Raw genomic sequence first — 18,345 nt, 5'->3', positions numbered from 1 at the left:
TTGGTTGTTATTGGGTTGATCTTTTGTAAACTTCAATTTATTTTTTAACTGCGCCAATTTAATTACTATATTATTCCTATTTTTTACAATTGAATACTAACAAAAGTCCGCTAAGAGTGGATTCTTGATGGATTACACCTAAGGTTTAAGGTATCATGTCGAGTACTGTATCGATGAAGTAATTCTAATAGAATCCAAGTGACCACACCTCTCTGCAATGTTAAAATTTTGATTGTCATATCTGCCTAGTCAGTACTCTAACTGCAATACCTGAGTGTGTGTTCCACTGCCCCGAAGATCAGTTCATGATAATTATCCTCCCACATACACAATAATATAATCAAGAACAAAACTAAATCAATGTATAAATATTATTAAGGAAATAATCAAGTAATGGTTCTCAGAATGATTACAATTTAAAATCAAAGTGCAAAAAATATATGATACCAAAGAATAATCAGTGTAGAGTATAGCAGAAAATCACTTTATAATTACAGCGGAAAAGTAAATCGAAACTCAAATGGAAATGCAACTGGATAAAAGAATACTAAGAATCATTCTAATACTAATCAAAATGCATTTCTGTATTGCAAAAGGTATGTTTAAACTCAAAAACTTTCATAGTCACTCCGGGGATTACCAACTCCACAATGGGACTAATCTTGGTACGAACAGTCGTCACATTAGTAGTCTTCACCGTGAAGTTTGTAACAGCGAACACCTTGAATACCATACGAGTCATCCGTCGTAGCCTCGTAGTCCTGGTTCTCGAAGTCATCAGTGCCTATAGTAAGATCTAACAAACATTATTTCCGAAGAGTGAGTTAAAAAGAACTCAACAAATAGTTCATTCACAAATAACACTTATAATGATTCAGAATAGGTGAGATAAAATATGATATGAGACAGAAATGCAAGTATGCTACTAACTCTATATATGTTAGTCTCTAGTGGTAAACATGTTTTAAGATAGAACACCATACTCCGCTAGGTAGTCTACTCACTCTTCCCTCAACCATCTCGATATCTTGGGTTCTCCTCAGTAATTAAGGTCAATGCATCATTCTCGGACATTTCATGGCTGGGGTTATGGTCAACACTATCACTCGCAACCATTGGTATGAGTATTAGCACATGTTAGGGTTAAACATAGCCCAATGCAAGTCATCTACTGAGTTATATCAACTTAGGGTCGGATACTTCCCTTCTGTGCACTAGACACTCCGTTCCGGTATCATAACCTTTCTTTTGTGCCTAGGCAGTCCCTTCCAGTACCTCTCCCCCTAGAGTCATTGTCACATCCATCCAGTCAGTACCCTAACCACAATACTCGAATGTGTGATCCATATCCCCAAAGATCAGTCCGTGGCAATCATCCTCCCACATTCACAATAATATAACCGAGAACAAGACTAAATCAATGTGCAAATATTATAAATGAATAATCAAAGAAAGGTTCTTAGAAAGATTACAATCCAATAAGAGTGTGAAAAAAAGATACCAAAAGAATAAATAAAATATAGAGTGTAGCGAAAAATCACTCTTTAATAGCAACGAAAAGGTAGATCAAAATGTAAATGAAATTACAACCGTCTCAAGTGTATAAGAAAAGGAATAAACTAAGTCTAAACATAAATCTCTTCAAATCTAAAAAGTGTATGGCTAAACGAAAAGACTTCAGTGTCCCAATGCCGATACACAAGCACCAGAGTTCGACTAATCTTGATAAGTTCCAATTTCACACTGGTAGTCTTCATCGTCGTAGACATAACAACCAACACTTTGGGAACGTATGAGTCATCTGCTGGGGTCTCGTAGTATTGGTTCTCATAGTCATTAGTACCTATAGAAAGATCTAACAAAGTTGTTCAAAAAAGGATGAATTCAAAAGAACTCAGCAAGGCAGTTCATTCTACAAACAACACACATAACATGATAGCAGAATGTACATGATGCAATATGATATGAGATAGATATGCAAGTATGCTTCTAACTCTATATATATTGATCTCTAGTGGTAGACTTGCTTTAAGTCATAGCACTATATTCCTCTGGGTAGGTCTCAAATTACTCTCCCTCAACCATCTCGGTATCTTGGGTTCTCCAGTAGTAATTGGGTCCTGCATCCCTCTTGGACATTCCATGGCTGGGGTTTAGGTCAACAATATCACTCACCACCATTGGTCTGAGTATTGGTGAATGTCAGGGTTAATCTTAGCCCAATGAAAGTCATCTGCTTAGTTATATCAACTCAAGGTTAGATACTTCCATTACTCGCCTCTCACGATCCTTTCCGGTATCCTTCCCACTAGAGTTTTTGTATCCTATGCACCGACCAACTTGGACTGTGGACTCTTAACCATATTGGTCATCCACAAATAATAGACGGGAAGCTCTTATGTCTTCTCACGGGTTGGTTACTGGTCTTGAGCGCCATTGAGCCGAAGTCTACTAAATGTAACCCTACCAATGAATGGCTCCTCACAATGTGATTCATATCCGCTCACGGGTTGGTTATTGGTCAATAGGAAAGCGTCCCATACCACCTCCACTGATGTCTAAAGACGAAAATGCCAAGAGGACATTCCCCATTCCCCAATTACAACTTAGGCAAACACATCTCAATTTAGTCATTCATAATTATAACTGATAAACCATTCACATGAGTAATGACCAATCATTCATATTCAATATAGATAAGTGAATCACATGAGAAATGTCCTACTGTAGTTACAGTAACAATATAATTATAAACAAGTCCTAAAACAGTAGCATAATCATGCAATTCAATTCCAATATGAGCAAACATGTAATTTAGGTTATTTGTAAACGAACGTCCTTACCTTAGTTAACTTTAGAAAACTCTGGAGAAAAGTTAGAGAATAGATCCAAAGTTTACCACCTAAACAAACATAGGTTAGGCATGAGGAACAAACTCTCCAAGATGAAACAAATCAAAACAAAGCAACCTTGTTGTCACTAACTACTTAGGTCAGTCTGCTTGGTCACTTGGAGCGACCAAGGCAGTCTTGTACATACAAAACCTCTAAACTTTGATCCGAAACTCATCTTTCGTGATTCAAAACACTCCAAAATTTTAAGGGAAATTCTAAAATAGTAAACTAAGATTATCTAGCATAGTCTAAGCATCAACAATGGTAAATGGAATAGAATTCTAATTTAATCATAAACTAGGCTTCTATTGAAATCAATCCATGGATTCTATGGAATGACTAGAGGGAATGAGAATTCACTCTAGGAAAGAAATAACAATAGATCATTGTCAAAAGTCATCATAGGAATGAATCTAACATGCATTAGAAATAAAAAACTTAGAATGACTAACATTTATGAAGATCACACAAGATCTCTCTAAAATCAAACGGTGTAGATCACATAAGCAATAGAGTGAATGGAGATTCACTCTAAACAACAGAGATTGAAGGAGTGGTCATGGTAATGACATAAGACCTTCCTTTTAACAACAGAGGCAAGAAGAAATCAATGAGAGAGTATGAGTGATTACCAACCTTGAGGAAGAAGATTCAAATGCAGGACTTTGGTGAATTGTTGAGGATCTTCGAAAGCTCCAATGAGAGTGCTAAGAGATGCTTCCCACATTCTCTAGAGGCTTTAGAACATTATGGGGGTAGTTTAACACGAAGTTACAATAAATAGAGCTTCAAGAACCTAAGAACTCAGATATTGACAAAACAGTCCCTGACACCTTTGGTCGGTTAGGGTTGGTCGCTTGGAGCAACCAAATCTGATTGACCAACACTCACAGTGAGGCCAAAATCAGGTTTTAGAACTCCAAAAACCAAAATTACAAAGGGGGCTTTTCCCAACCCAAGGAAGAGTCTTACCTAGCATTGAGGGACCTTCCAAAATGTGTAAAACTAGGTTTCAAGTCCATCATACAAGCTCTTCCCTAACAATCTACAACTTCTTCTCCAAGTTAGCTAAGGTTTCCATATAAGGAACTTCATCTTTAATCTCCGTGGGTTCTGAGTCAAACACCATAGTTTCCATTGAGATGGCCCACAATCATCTTCTACCTTCGTTTCGAGTCTTCGGACCTACACACAATTAGATTTTTGAATTAAGGTTTGGGCTGGATTTCATAGTCATCGTATCCTATGGCTTCGACCAACTTAGACTACAGACTCTTAACCTGATTAGTCATCCACAAATAATAAACAGGATGCCCTCACGTCCTCTCACGGGTTGGTAACCAGTCTTGAGTGCCCATGAGCCCAAGTTTATTAAATGTGACCCTACCAACGAATGGCCCCCACAATGTGATTTGTGTCCTCTCATGGGTTGGTTACCGGTCTTGAGCACCCACAAATCCCCATTGCTACCATGGATCACTTGGTCTCAATTTCCCTCCGATAGGGTCAGATATAAAGGGGTTTTCCTAGGCCAAAGTCTACTAAAAATGCCCTAAGTATGTCAACCGATAATCAAGGAAAGCGCCAAGGGGCACCATGGGAAAGCGTCCAATACCACCTCCACTGGTGTCCAAATGCAGAAACGCAGAAAGGGCATTCCCCATTCCCCAATCACAACTTAGGCAATCATTGTAATCCAATCATTCATATTCATAACGGATAGGAATGCACATAAGTAATATCCAATCATTCGTATTCATAGTGGCTAATCAATTCACATAAGTATTATCCAACTATAACTACAGCAATGTTTCAATTTTAAACAAGTTCTAAAAACAGTAGTAAGATCATGCATATCAATTCCAACATAAGTAAGAAAGTAAACTAGGTTATTAGAAAACGAACGTCCTTACCTTAACTTGATTCAAAATCTGTAGAGAAAAGATTAGAGGGTAGCTCCAAAATTACCAAAGAAGCCCTAAACAAACATAGGGTAAGTATTAGGAACAAACCCCAAAGGCTTGGAGATGAAACCTGACCAAAATAGTGAAAGTTGTTGTCACTTACTCCATGATATAATGTTGGATGATGTGATGTAGTTGTGATGAAAGGGTATCCAATTGGGTATCCATTGCTTGAGATATCAGAGGGCTGTGGTATGGGATACATGCTCATTGATGCCTCCAACACTATCATGACTACTGGATGACATACCTAGGAAGTCTAGAATGCATGGCTAGAAATCCTTAAATGCTACGTGATAATGGTGATGTGACTCTGTTTCATCCTACAGCGGTAACCAGTCCGTGTAGAGACTTAGTGGTCCACTATTGATCATACAATGGTAGGGTTTCATACATTAGGGTTTGGGCTCATGGACATCCAAGGAGTGGCCAGGGAGTCGTGAGGGGTAATATGTGGATGAATATAGGGTCAGGGAATGGAGTCCAACAGCGGTAGCCAGCCCATGAGGGTTCTTATTCCTAGGTTGAGAAGGATACGGAACTGAGTTGGTTGGTGCCATAGGGGAAGTATCTGGACTTCATGTAGCATGTTACTGTATGACCTTGAATTGGATTAGAAACCCCAACATGCGCCAGTACTCATGCCAATGGTCGTGGTAAGAGAGTGTTGACTTAAACCCCAGCCATGGATGATTGATGAGGACTTAACCCTTTACCCAGGATCCCAACAGAGGTAACTAGTCGGTGAGGGATCAGAGTGACTAGACCTACCCAAAGGAGGGCTGATGTTATGTCTTAAAGCATGTCAACTATCTAGAGACTTGCATAGTTAGATCTTAGCAGCATTCATACTTCTACATATCATTCATGTCATATATGCATTGCTGGATATGTCGACATATGTATGAGAAATGTGTGGTTCTTATTGAGTTCGTAAGAACTCATTTCTTTCTTTGTATGTTATATTATATTGTACAGATGGTAGCACGTCGGAAACCGGAGATGTACTGCGTGAGTGTAACTACATATGTAATATCCAGCCCTATTCTAAACTTGACCTTGACCCGGATCCACTGTTGTATTCAGGTCCGAAGACCCGAAGCGGTGGAAGAAGAGATTTATGGACCATTCTGATTGATGATCATGATTCGGAGACCGAGCCCATGGACATTGACAATGATACCCCTTGCTTAAATGCATTGTCAGTGTTTAAGGAAAGTCTGCGCATTGGAGAAGATTAATATGGTTTATGTACCAAATGACCTCCTGTGCACAATCCGAAGGTATTCCCCGAAACTAGACTTCTTGATTGAATTGTGGAAGAAAACCTCACTCAATTTGACCTTGTATAGCCTTTCAAATCCCTACTTGAAGTTGCTGTTCTAAACCTGAGTTTTCTGCTGGAAATATTTTGGTCGATCCTTTTGGTCGATACCATCGACCAAGGACCATCGACCAAAATATCCAAGTCTGCCAAGTTAATGATTCCATGGAATATTCATTTTCTATTTAATATGACCTCGAGCCTTGAGCCTTTTGCAATCATTTTCTCACCTGGGAACGTGGGGAGAGCTTCCCAAAGCAGCTCCTTGGTTAGTGTGAAGGGTATCTCATCAAAGACACTTAGTTTATCATTGATTCTTGTCTTCATCTTCCACACTAAGGTATGACTCCTCATTCCACTCTCTACCCTACCATTTTCTACTCCTTTCTATTGTTACCTTGCTGATGAGACATTTGGAATGGTGCTGCAACCTTGCAACCACCACTCCAAGTGCCTACTCATGTTCAATCCATGATTTCCTTAGCTATTCATTGGTGCTATGCTTATATCTCATGCCTAGCATATGTATTCCATGATTTACCTATTAACATCATGCCATTTGATATCAAACTGAGCTATAGAGTGTATTATGTTAATGTTCAACATTGCCATATGATTCCAATTGAATTTCTATTAGTTCCTCTAACTATTGCATGCTATTCTTCATCAATGCAATCAATTCCAACTCATGCCATGATGTTTATCACTTGAACTTGATAGCTCAAATTGGGGCTTTTTAATTAGACCATTGGATTGGGTTAATTCCTTGATTTATAGTGTCCTACTACTGTTGTTAAGTATGCCTCCAAGTTTTAGATTGATCCGAACACCGGAAGACTCATTTCGGACCAAAATCCCCAAAATCCACTATTCTGCCCCGAGGACAATTTTGGTCGATCCTTTTGGTCATCGACCAAAGTTGTTGTTTGACAAGAACCTTGGTCGATTTTGACCCAAATGACATCCGATCTTCCCGACTTCTTTTCTAACTTATTATTGATGTTTGTTTAGGGCCTTAACAATTCTATTGGACTATTCTTGGTATTCTCAATTCATCATCAATTCATCCAAGGTAAGGATGGTTATATCCATAAACATATAAGTCATCAAATATTGAACTGTGCTTTATTTAAAGAATGAAATCCCTAAATTTCCTTTCAATCATTATGAGACTGTTACATATGTGTTAGAACAGTAGCATTTAAATCTTTATACTCTTGTTGTGTTACTTTATCATTTTGATTTGCTCATGTTTATAATGATTTGTTTCAATATCATGATTTGATTACTATTATGAATATGCATTGGATGCATGAGAAATGATGAGATTGGATGTGTGATTGCTTACGTATGACTTGGGATTTGGGGGGTGTCCTACCGACACTTCGTCCTTGGGCATCGGAGGGAATAGTATGGGATGTTCTCCGATGGTGCCTATCGACACTCTCCCGAGTTATTGGATGACATACATAGGATTGTCTAGTTGTGTGGCTAGGTTCATCCTTGTCGTGTCAGACCCGAATCGGAAGGGCATTGAGACCGAACAACCCGTGGTAGTGTATGGTTGGATGGGCACTCTAGGCCGGTAGCCAATCCGGTAGGGGACATAAACCATGCTACGGATACCTGAAAGGGGCCATTTATTGGTAGAGTTGCATATGGATAGACTTGGGCTCACGGGCGCTCAAGACCGGTAACCAATCCGTGAGACGACGTGAGAGCTTCCCGTTTACTATATGTGGATGACCAATAGGGTTGATGAGTCCGAAATCCGGGATTTTGCTGACTCTAGTGTGAAGGATACCGGAAAGGATCGCCGGGGGCGAGGAATGGACGTATCTGAATCTGACTTGACCGAATGAGTAGATGACTTGCATTGGGCTAGGCTTTACTGTGACATGCGCCAGTACTTGACCAAATGGTTATGTGAGAGAGTGGTGACCGATCCCCTTACCACGGCTTTTTGATGACTTTACCGATCTTCCCCGGGCATTCCCAAGATATGGAAATGGGAGAGTGACTGACGACCCAGAGAAGTACGGTGCTATGACTTAAAGCATGTCTACCCTAGAGACCAGCATTCATAGAGTTAGGCTCATATCTGCATCATATGTTCCATATCGCATTGCATTATTATATGTTCTGAATGGGTATGATTTCTAATTATGGGATAACTTCCTTGCTGAGTTCTTCGAACTCATTACTTTTGTGCAAATGTTTTAGATTACATTCCAGGTACCGAAGATTACGATGGCACCTCCTATGAGGCGGACGATGATTCCACATACTACCCTCCGAGTAGTGGCGTCGGTGAGGATCCGTATATTGGAGCCGAGGAGGATTACTATCTGCACCAGGGTTAGCCCCACAGTTGTGCGGGAGCGGCAGTGTTGGGTTTACTTCATCCGTACTGTTGAGGAGACTACCATTAGTATAGAAGAAACCCTAGCATAGTGCCCCATTCCCCTGGTGTATTTGTGGAACTTTGGATCTTGTAATTAACTTGTTTTTGAATTATTCTGGTAACACTTGGATATGTAACTAACTTGATTTACTTCTTTTCCGCTGCTCTGAGAGGGTGGCTACCACACCTTCTCACCCTTTATGATTTTGATCACATTCTATTATTATCTATATTCCGCACTCTAATTTAGTTAATCTTATCTTATTCATTATACTTAGTATTAACTGTTTTTTTACCATTGATTATTACTGTTCATGATTGTGTTACCGTGTGTGTGGGAGGCATGGACCTTAGATCATTGATCCTTGGACTGTGGATCACATCCCGGGTATTCCAAATGGGGTACCGGCTGGGTGGATGTGACAACATATATGAAGAGGATGTGGCACCATCAGTAGGAGAGGAAGATGTGGTCCATGAAGTCTCCTGCGGATGCTTGGAGTGCGCCTACAACACCCATTGATGTCTGAAGAAGGCAGATTGTCAGACATTTTGAGAAATCCTTGGAGAAGAACTAGAGAATTCCCTATCTTATTGTTTTAGAAGAGAAGACTATAGCTTTAGAAAAGTCTACCGGAAAGAAACTGATTTAGTTTATTTTATTGTTTCCATTGAACTAGTTAATTTTTGAACTTGACTACTTTGATTTGATTCTTTCTTTGATTCATTCTTTGGAGTATTTGGATTCCTGTGATTCTTTTGATTAATTATTTGAACCTGCTCTTGCTCTTGATTATCTATTTCTTGCATTTATTATTATTGATGGGTAAGACCGTGGATCATGTGATAGATTGCACCCACAGGTTGTCAGGTATAACCAAGACCGGCGGGTGGGGTGTGATAGAGGTGGTATCAAAGCACTAGTTTTACAAAGTCAATAATAGTTAATACAATTCATAGATGGGCAAATTTAAGTCCTAGATCTAGAAGTGACTCAAAATTATTAGAAGTGAATAATAGGAGAAATCCTTCGCTAGAAAGTGAAACAATAAAGTAAATGAATTTTTGTGTTTTGGCATAACTTATCATAAATAAAGCGAAACATATTCTCACACTATGATTATCAAGAAGTGCATAAAAGACAATAATTGAAAATGCAACAAGCATAACTATATTTCATTAATAAGATAAGCCTTCCATAATCTGAAGTGTGACTCACGCTTTACAAGTCAAAATGTGTAGGGAGTGAACATGTGGTGAAATAAAAATGACAATAACTATATGAAATCCTAAAGTCAGTCTGTACTAAGTCAACAAAAAGAGCAAATCTAGACTAAGCTACTCCTATGGTGGTGGTGGTGCTACTGGCCTTAGTTGGCGAAGAATATCCAAGCACTTTGCCAGCTGATCCCTCACTGCTGCCTGATGATGCTCTAGATGCTCCACCCGAATGATCAGATCTCTAGCCTAGGTAGGTGCTGAAGTCTGTGGCCCCTTTGATGTACATTGAGCCCCAGATGGACCGCCTACCTCAAACTGAGATGGTGGCCATGAGTCTCCCTAATCATCATCATCAAGCTGATAGGTAAGACCTCCTCACCCTTGAAGTCATTGGTGATAGATGGTGCCACCAAAGCCTAGGCTATCTCACCCTGAAGGGATATCTCACTCTGATGACTTGCCTTAGGCAGTAGGTTCCTAGCAATGATACTAGAGATAATCGTACAGGAGGGAAGCTGCTCAATCACCAACTCAACTTCGCTGTAGTCATGGTAGCATATGGCAGAATAGATGAAAGCCCTCTCCTCCTAGTTGACATCATCAAACTCTGCCCCTGGCTCAAGCCATCTCCTCTCTGTGGGTATGTATGGAATCTGAAGAATGTAAGCGAGATTCCGAGTAGAGAGTCGGATGTCCCTGTCCTTCACCCTACTCTCTATGATGAGGCTAGTGCCTGCCTCCCCTACTGGCTCCTCATAAAAGGTCAAGTTCCTGTAGAACGAACCTGACAAGCTTGGGATATGCAGTGTCATTCAATGTCAACATGTTACCCCATCCCACATCCGCGAATCTCTCTGCGATCTAGAACTCCTGTAACTCTCTGGTCACAACGGGGCTACCCAACTCGACCCGGCAATGACTAAAGTGACCAAAATAGAGCTCCTGAGCCTCTAGAGATCTAAAGTAATCTGGATGTATTGGATCATGGGTGTCACCTTGACCACATCCATGACCTCGGCCGCGAATAGGAACTCTCCTACCTCTGCGGGCAGCCATCTAGATGAAATCTGATTTTTAGATAAAGAAAGAGAGAAAAAGAGAGTTAGAATATGTCTATGAGATACCCATGTGTGTAAAAATGGATAGTGAACAGTAAATCTATGCCTAGACATGTTCTATAAAAGAAAAGAAGTGTTTTGCACCAAAGAAAACCTAGAAAAAAGTTGTGCATTGGTGAAACTCTCATTCAAACCATAGAAAAGAGGGTTTTGAGAGAAGATTACCTGTGTAGCATGAAAGAAAGGTGTGGAAAGTAGTTTCGAAGTCAACGGAGTCTCCAAATAATCTTCCTTAACCTAAGAACGAAATCCCCAAAGTCCTTTTTGTGTTTTGGCAAGTGTGGAATGAAATGGGAAGCCAAAAACTGAATATAAAGATGTTTTTGTCGTGGTACTTGAGGCGGTCGCTTGTACCGGTCGATTGACCAAGCAACCGGCCTAGTTGCTATTTTTGGCCCTGTTTTGGTGGTTTTTGATTTTTGTGCTAAATACAACTTCTGTATACTGTTGTTTGCAATGAATTGAAGTCTGTTGGCATGAAGAATCTTTTTCTAGACTTAACATTTCAGTGTTGTTAATTTTGGTATTTTGCAAAATGGTTCAGTTAAGGAATTGCAGTGTGTTGAATGGTCAGCAGGAAGAAGCCAATGGTGTCAATAACTTGGCTAATGTTGAGACCCTTGCTGGGAATGAGAATGCTGAAGTTCCAAGAACTGATGTGCCTCCTACTGGTGGAAACCCTATTCCTCTAGACCTGGCTGTGGTAGTCTCTATTCAAGATGTGATGAACATTCTGGGAAACATGATGCATCAGCAACCAAATCAGTTTAATACTATGATGCAAGGTTTCACGACTACTCAACAGATCGGACAAGCAGCTCATAATCCTCTTGGGACTGGTACTGCTGTGGTTGGTGTCAATGTTGATGGTTTTGCTCCAGAACCTCATTCGAAGCTGATGGAACATTTCATGAAGCTCCAAGTCCCTACTTTCACTAGAATCACCAGGGATGTCTTGTTTCAGAACAAGTGGATTAAAGAGTTAGAGAAAGCTTTCCATAACCTCCGCTATAATGATGCTCAGAAGATCTTGTGTGCTGAGCAGAGGCTGCAGCATGAGGTTGATGCTTGGTGGAATGCTACTAGGCTGATTCTCGAAGCATTGCATTAGAATCTTACTTGAGAAATTTTCAAAGAAGCCTTCTGCAAGAACTATTTTCTTGAGTTTGTGAGAGATGCTATGGAGTCTGAATTCATGGCTCTCATTTAGGGCTTTAGTACAGTCCTTGAGTATCAGCAGAAGTTTGAAGATTGTTCTTGTCACATCCACCCAGCCGGTACCCTACCTGGCATAGCCGAGTGTGTGATCCACAGCCCCGAAGATCAAGTATCGAGTAATCAACCTCCCACATAGACAATAACATAATCATGAACAATACTAAACAATGTACAAAAGGTAAACCAAAGATCCAAATAAGGAAAGAATAAATCATATATAATCAGAGTACGAAAGATAATCAGAGTGTCTAAATCAATAAGTAAAGTGAGGCGGAATCCCACTCTACAACCAGCGGAAAAGTAGTTCGTAAATCAAAAGAAAGATTACAACTGTATCTAAAATAGGAAAGAAAACTGAAGCATACTAAACTAAAGTCTATTCTACTTTATAGAGAACATCTTTATAAACGTAGACTTCATCAACTATGCTCAGACGTTCCCATTCCACCTCAGGGCTAATTGTAAAACCCAGCCCTAACCTTGACCCAGAAACCTTGTTATTTGTAGGTCCAGTGACCCGAAGTAAAGTAAGAAGTCAGCTTTGGGCCATCCCAGTGGAGGACTTGGTGTCTGGCTTTGAATCCATGAGAGTTGATGATGAAGTTCTATTTATGGAAACTGAATCTTGATGAAGATCGGATTAGTTGATGGACTTGGAGTGCTCTTTATCATGGTTTGAAGGCATTTCTACCTATTAGGTAAGTCACTTGTTATGTGTGCAAACCCCTTTAGGATTGGATTTGATCTGGGTCTTCAATTCCCTGTTTTGGAATTCTTTGTCGACATTGGTCGGCGATTGGTCGATTGGACCAGATCGACCAATCCACTCGACCAATGAGTGCTTGTCTTTGGCAATTAGGTCTTGCTTGCTCTATTTAAGTCCAATCTCGAGTCTACTTCGTATTTTCTGCCTCCAAACTCTTTGGAACGAACCAAAGACCTCTGCAAGTCATCTCCCTTGCATCCTTGGTGATTTTCTTGACGGATCTTCGTCGAAACTCTTCCTTTTGCATCAAAGGTATGTCTACACTCTCTTCTTCTCCTCCATCTCTGTTTTTCTTTCCTTTTTGAGTTGAGACAGTAGAGGAGATGCTGCATTCTCTGTTGCAAACATCTCTGGACTTGTCTCTCATGATCATCCTAAGGATTAATGGCTAGAACAATGATCTTAACCATGATCATTGCAAGCTTTTGAAGGAATCATGATCAAACCATGATCTAGTCTTTGTTTAACTTCTGATTTGAATTCTGATCTCCTTGGATCTTCTATATTGATCATGTTAGTAGTCAATTGCTGTGTTTTCTTTTCATGATCCATGATCTATCAATCTCTAGTTGTTTCTCTTCTACCATACCATGTTTTCTTCATGAATCATGATAGTTACATATATGGTAGGTTTTGTTTCCTTATTTAGATTTATGCTTTTAAGCCTATTTCCTTGAAGATCTCAGTATGCTTTTCATGATACCTTTACCTGAAGCAATGATCCATTCTCCTGTTGTTCTTGTCTTTGATTTCTATCTTGAATTCTTCAAGATTCATGGTTGATCTAATTATGGTAACTTTTTGTTTCCTAATTTGGATCTTGATGGCTTGATTGGATTAGTGTTTTGAGGTCCCCTTTATGTTAGGATACTACTGATGTAGTTTACCCCTTGATTAGTACCCTTTTGAACCACCAAATTCGGATTTTATATCTTAAAACTCTGTTTTTTTTAGGCTCTTTGTCTACATTGGTCGTATTGGACCAGTCGACCAAATCCACTCGACCAATGAGTACAAGCAACTCCAGAGAATTGGTCCGTGTTGGATGTTTTGGTATCTTTCTGTTAGGGATCTTTCCTAATATGTTGTATACACTTGTTTAGGACCTTCTTCTCAAGTTTGCCAAGATCTTACTTGATTTCTTAGGATTCCTTTGCGAGTTATAAAAGGTAAGGATGGTTACTTCTTTAACAACATAAATTGCATATCTTAGTTTCTATATTAGAATCTTGTTAAGTTATTTCTTTAATTAGATTCTTATGATGTTATACTACTGTGGTACTATCTTGATATCAGTAGCATTACTTAATCATATTGAATTGACTCATGTATGATTTACTTACCAGTTATATACAAAGTGATTGTGATTATTGATTTCTTTCCATATATGAAGTTACCATATATGTGATGATATGAATTGATGCATGTGTATGCTTAAGTATGGTTTGGAAAGGAGAGGTGTCCTTTTGAAACTTCTGTCCTTGGACTACTACGGGAATATTATGGGATGTTTCCGGAGATGCCCTATGGACACCTTCCTAAACTGTTGGATGACATATCTAGGACTGTCTAGTAGTGTTTGGCTAGGATGTCCTGTTATGTCAAACCCTAATCAGAGGGGTATTGAGACCGAACGACCCGTGGTAGCAATGGGGATTCATGGGCGCTCAAGACCGGTAACCAACCCGTGAGAGGACAGGAATCACATTGTGGGGGCCGTTTATTGGTAGGGTTGCATATGGTTAGATTTGGGCTCACGGGCGTTCAAGACCGGTAACCAACCCGTGAGAGGACGTGAGAGCTTCCCGTTTACCATATGTGGATGATCAATAGGGTTGATGAGTCCGTAGTCAGGGACTATGAGGACTCTAGTGTGAAGGATACCGGAAAGGATCGTCAGGGACGAGGAATGGACGTATCTGGATCTGACTTGATGTAACTAAGTAGAAGACTTGCATTTGGCTAGGCTTTACCCTGACATGCGCCGGTACTTAGACCAATGGTGATGTGAGAGAGTGGTGACTTAACCCCCAGCCATAGAATGTCCCGAGGGATGCCGGACCCATTACCAACTGATGATGAGTGATTGAGACCTTCCTAAAGAAGTACGGTGCTATGACTTAAAGCATGTCTGCCAATAGAGACAAGCATACATAGAGTTAGATTCATTCATTCATTGCTTGTCTCATACCATATTGCATTTATGTTTGTTACGAAATCCTCGCCATTTATGTTATTATGGATTTAATCGCCTTCTTGAGTTTCTTTGAAACTCATTCCTTTATTGTACAATGTTTGTTAGACTATTCTGCAGTCTTGAATATTATGACGGTCCCTATGAAGAAGCGCAAGGCGATGAGGCATATCTCCAGGAAGGTGATTGCGGTTACAACAATTACACTGAAGATCCCGCGAGTGGTTATGCTCCGTACGATGCTTAGTCCGACCATTGAGTGGAAGCGCCCTTCTGCCGTTTATGAGATTTATACTTATAGGGATGTTGTCTATAAAGTGGAGAACAATTTAGTTACCCATTGTACTTGCTACTGGGATTAGATTTTGTTTTGCTTATTCTCTTTTAGAACTACTTTTCCGCTGGTTGTAGAGTGGGATTTTGCCTCACTTTACTTATCTGTTTTTGACACTCTGATTATATCTAGTATTCTGATTTATATATGATTCATTCTTTTCTTATTTGGATCTATGGTTTATCTTCCGCACTTTTATTGTTATTGTTCATGATTATGTTATTGTTTATGTGGGAGGTTGATTACTCGATACCTGATCTTCGGGCTGTGGATCACACTCTTGGGTATGCCAGATAGGGTACCGGCTGGGAGGATGTGACACTAATCCTGGTAACAAGCAAAACCACTTGAGGAATCCTCAACGTAATCTTCATGGTTGCCAGCACCTTGCGTGTAGTACACCTCTTCAGTTTGCGCTTCCTCGAATTGACTTTCATAGTCATCAATACCTGTAGAGTAGTCTAACAAAACATTGTACAGAAGGAATGAGTTTCAAAGAAACTCAGTAAGGCAGTTAATCCATAACAACATAAATGGCAGGATTTCAAAGCAAAGTAAAATGCTATATGATATGAAACACATGATGCAATATGATTCTAACTCTATGTATGCTGGTCTCTATTGGTAGACATGCTTTAAGTCATAACACCGTACTTCTTTAGGAAGGTCTCATCCCACAACGCCTTTTGGTAGTGGGTCCAGCATCCCTCAGGACATTCCATGGCTAGGGGTTAAGTCACCACTCTCTCACATCACCACTGGTCTAAGTACCGGCGCATGTCAGGGTCAAAGCTTAGCCAAATGCAAGTCTCCTACTCAGTTACATCAAGTCAGATCTAGATACGTCCATTCCTCGCCCCTGGCGATCCTTTCCGGTATCCTTCACACTAGAGTCCTCATAGTCCTTGACTACGGACTCATCAACCCTATAGGTCATCCACATATGGTAAACGGGAAGCTCTCACGTCCCCTCACGGGGTTGGTTACCTGTCTTGAGCGCCCGTGAGCCCAAGTCTATCCATATGCAACCCTACCGATTAATGGTCCCCACAATGTGATTCCTGTCCTCTCACGGATTGGTTACCGGTCTTGAGCGCCCATGAATCCCCATTGCTACCATGGGTCGTTCGGTCTCAATACTCCTCCGATTAGGGTCTGACATAACGGGACATCCTAGCCAAACACTACTAGATAGTCCTAAATATGTCATCCAACAGTTTAGGAAGGTGTCAAAAGGGCATCTCCGGAAACATCCCATAATATTCTCGTAGTAGTCCAAGGACAGAAGCGTCAAAAGGACACCTCTCCTTTCCAAACCATACTTAATCATCCACAAACATGAATCCATAACATTACATATATAGTAACTTCATATATGGAAAGAAATCAATAACAACATATATCTTTCGTGTAATTGATAAGTAAGTCATACATGAATCATAAATAAGTAATGCTATTGTAATCAAGATAGTACAACAGTAATATAGCATTATAAGAATCTAATTAAAGAAATAAACTAATAAGATTCAAATATAGAAACTAAGATATGCAATCTATGTAGTTAAGGAAGTAACCATCCTTACCTTTTATAACTCGCAAAGGAATCTTAAGAAATCAAGTAAGATCTTGACAAGACTTGAGAAGAAAGTCCTAAACAAGTGTATACAACATATTAGGAAAGATACCTAGAAGGAAAGATATCAAAACATCCAAAACAGACCAAATATGGAGTTGCTGTACTCATTGGTCGATTGACTTGGTCTACTGCCTCAGTCAACCAATGAGTCTACCAACCGAGACAGTGGCCTTAAAAAATCAGAATTTTGAGAATAAAGAACCGAATTTGGTGGTTCAAAAGGGTACTAAACAAGGGGTAAACTACAATGGCAGCATCCTAGTGTATAGAGGACTTCAAAACACTAATGGAATCAAGTTTTCAAGTTACAAATTAGGAAACAAAAGTTACCATAATTAGATTAATCATGGTTCTTGAAGAATTCATAGTAAAAATCATGGACAAGAACAATAAGATGATGGATAACACATTGTATCAAAGGAATCATGAATAATAGGCATAGATCTTTAAGAAAATTAGATCTAAGGCTGAAGAACAATAATCTAAATAGGGAAAGTGAACGAATACAAGTTTTCCTTCAAAAGCGAGTGATGATCTTGATGAAGATCATCCACCAAGCTTTAGATCCTTAGGAAAAGAGAGGGAATGAGTATAATGATGGTTGCAACAGAGATACAACATCACTACTACTGTCCTCAATCAGAAAAGGAAAGAAAAGTAACGAAGAATCAAAGATAAAACACAGAAGAGGATGATCACATACCTTTTTGTGTAGAAACACGAGTTTTGACGAAGATCCGTCAAGATAATCACCAAGGATGCAAGGGAGATGACTTGCAGAGGGCTCTGGTACATTCCAAAGAGTTTGGAGGCAGAAAATACGAAGTAGACTCGAGATTGGACATAAATAGAGCAAGCAAGACCTAATTAGCAAAGACAGAACCCATTGGTCAATTGGTCCAGTCGACCAATGAGTCGACCAATCAGGACAGCAAGTCCAAAACAGGGAATTGAAGGCTCAGATCAAATCCAAACATAAAGGGTTTTGCACACACACCAAGTGACTTACCTAGTAGGTAGAAATGCCTTCGAACCAATACAGAGAGCACTCCAAGTCCATCAATTAATCCGATCTTCATCAGGATACAGTTTCCATAAATTGAACACTGACATCAACACTCATGGATTCAAAGCTAGTCACCAAGTCTTCCACTGGGATGGCCCATAGCTGACTTCTTGCTTTACTTCGGGTTGTTGGACCTACAAACAACAGGGTTTCCGGGTCAAGGTTAAGGCTGGGTTTCACAGTTCTTCTTTTCCCCTGAAGCATCA

The sequence above is a fragment of the Hakea prostrata genome, chromosome 6, assembly GCF_041222555.1.
Source record: "Hakea prostrata isolate BN-2017 chromosome 6, UWA_Hpros_2, whole genome shotgun sequence".
In the NCBI taxonomy this organism is placed as follows: Eukaryota; Viridiplantae; Streptophyta; class Magnoliopsida; order Proteales; family Proteaceae; genus Hakea; species Hakea prostrata.
The sequence above is the reverse complement of the archived record's forward strand: the minus strand, read 5'-3'. Positions refer to the sequence as shown.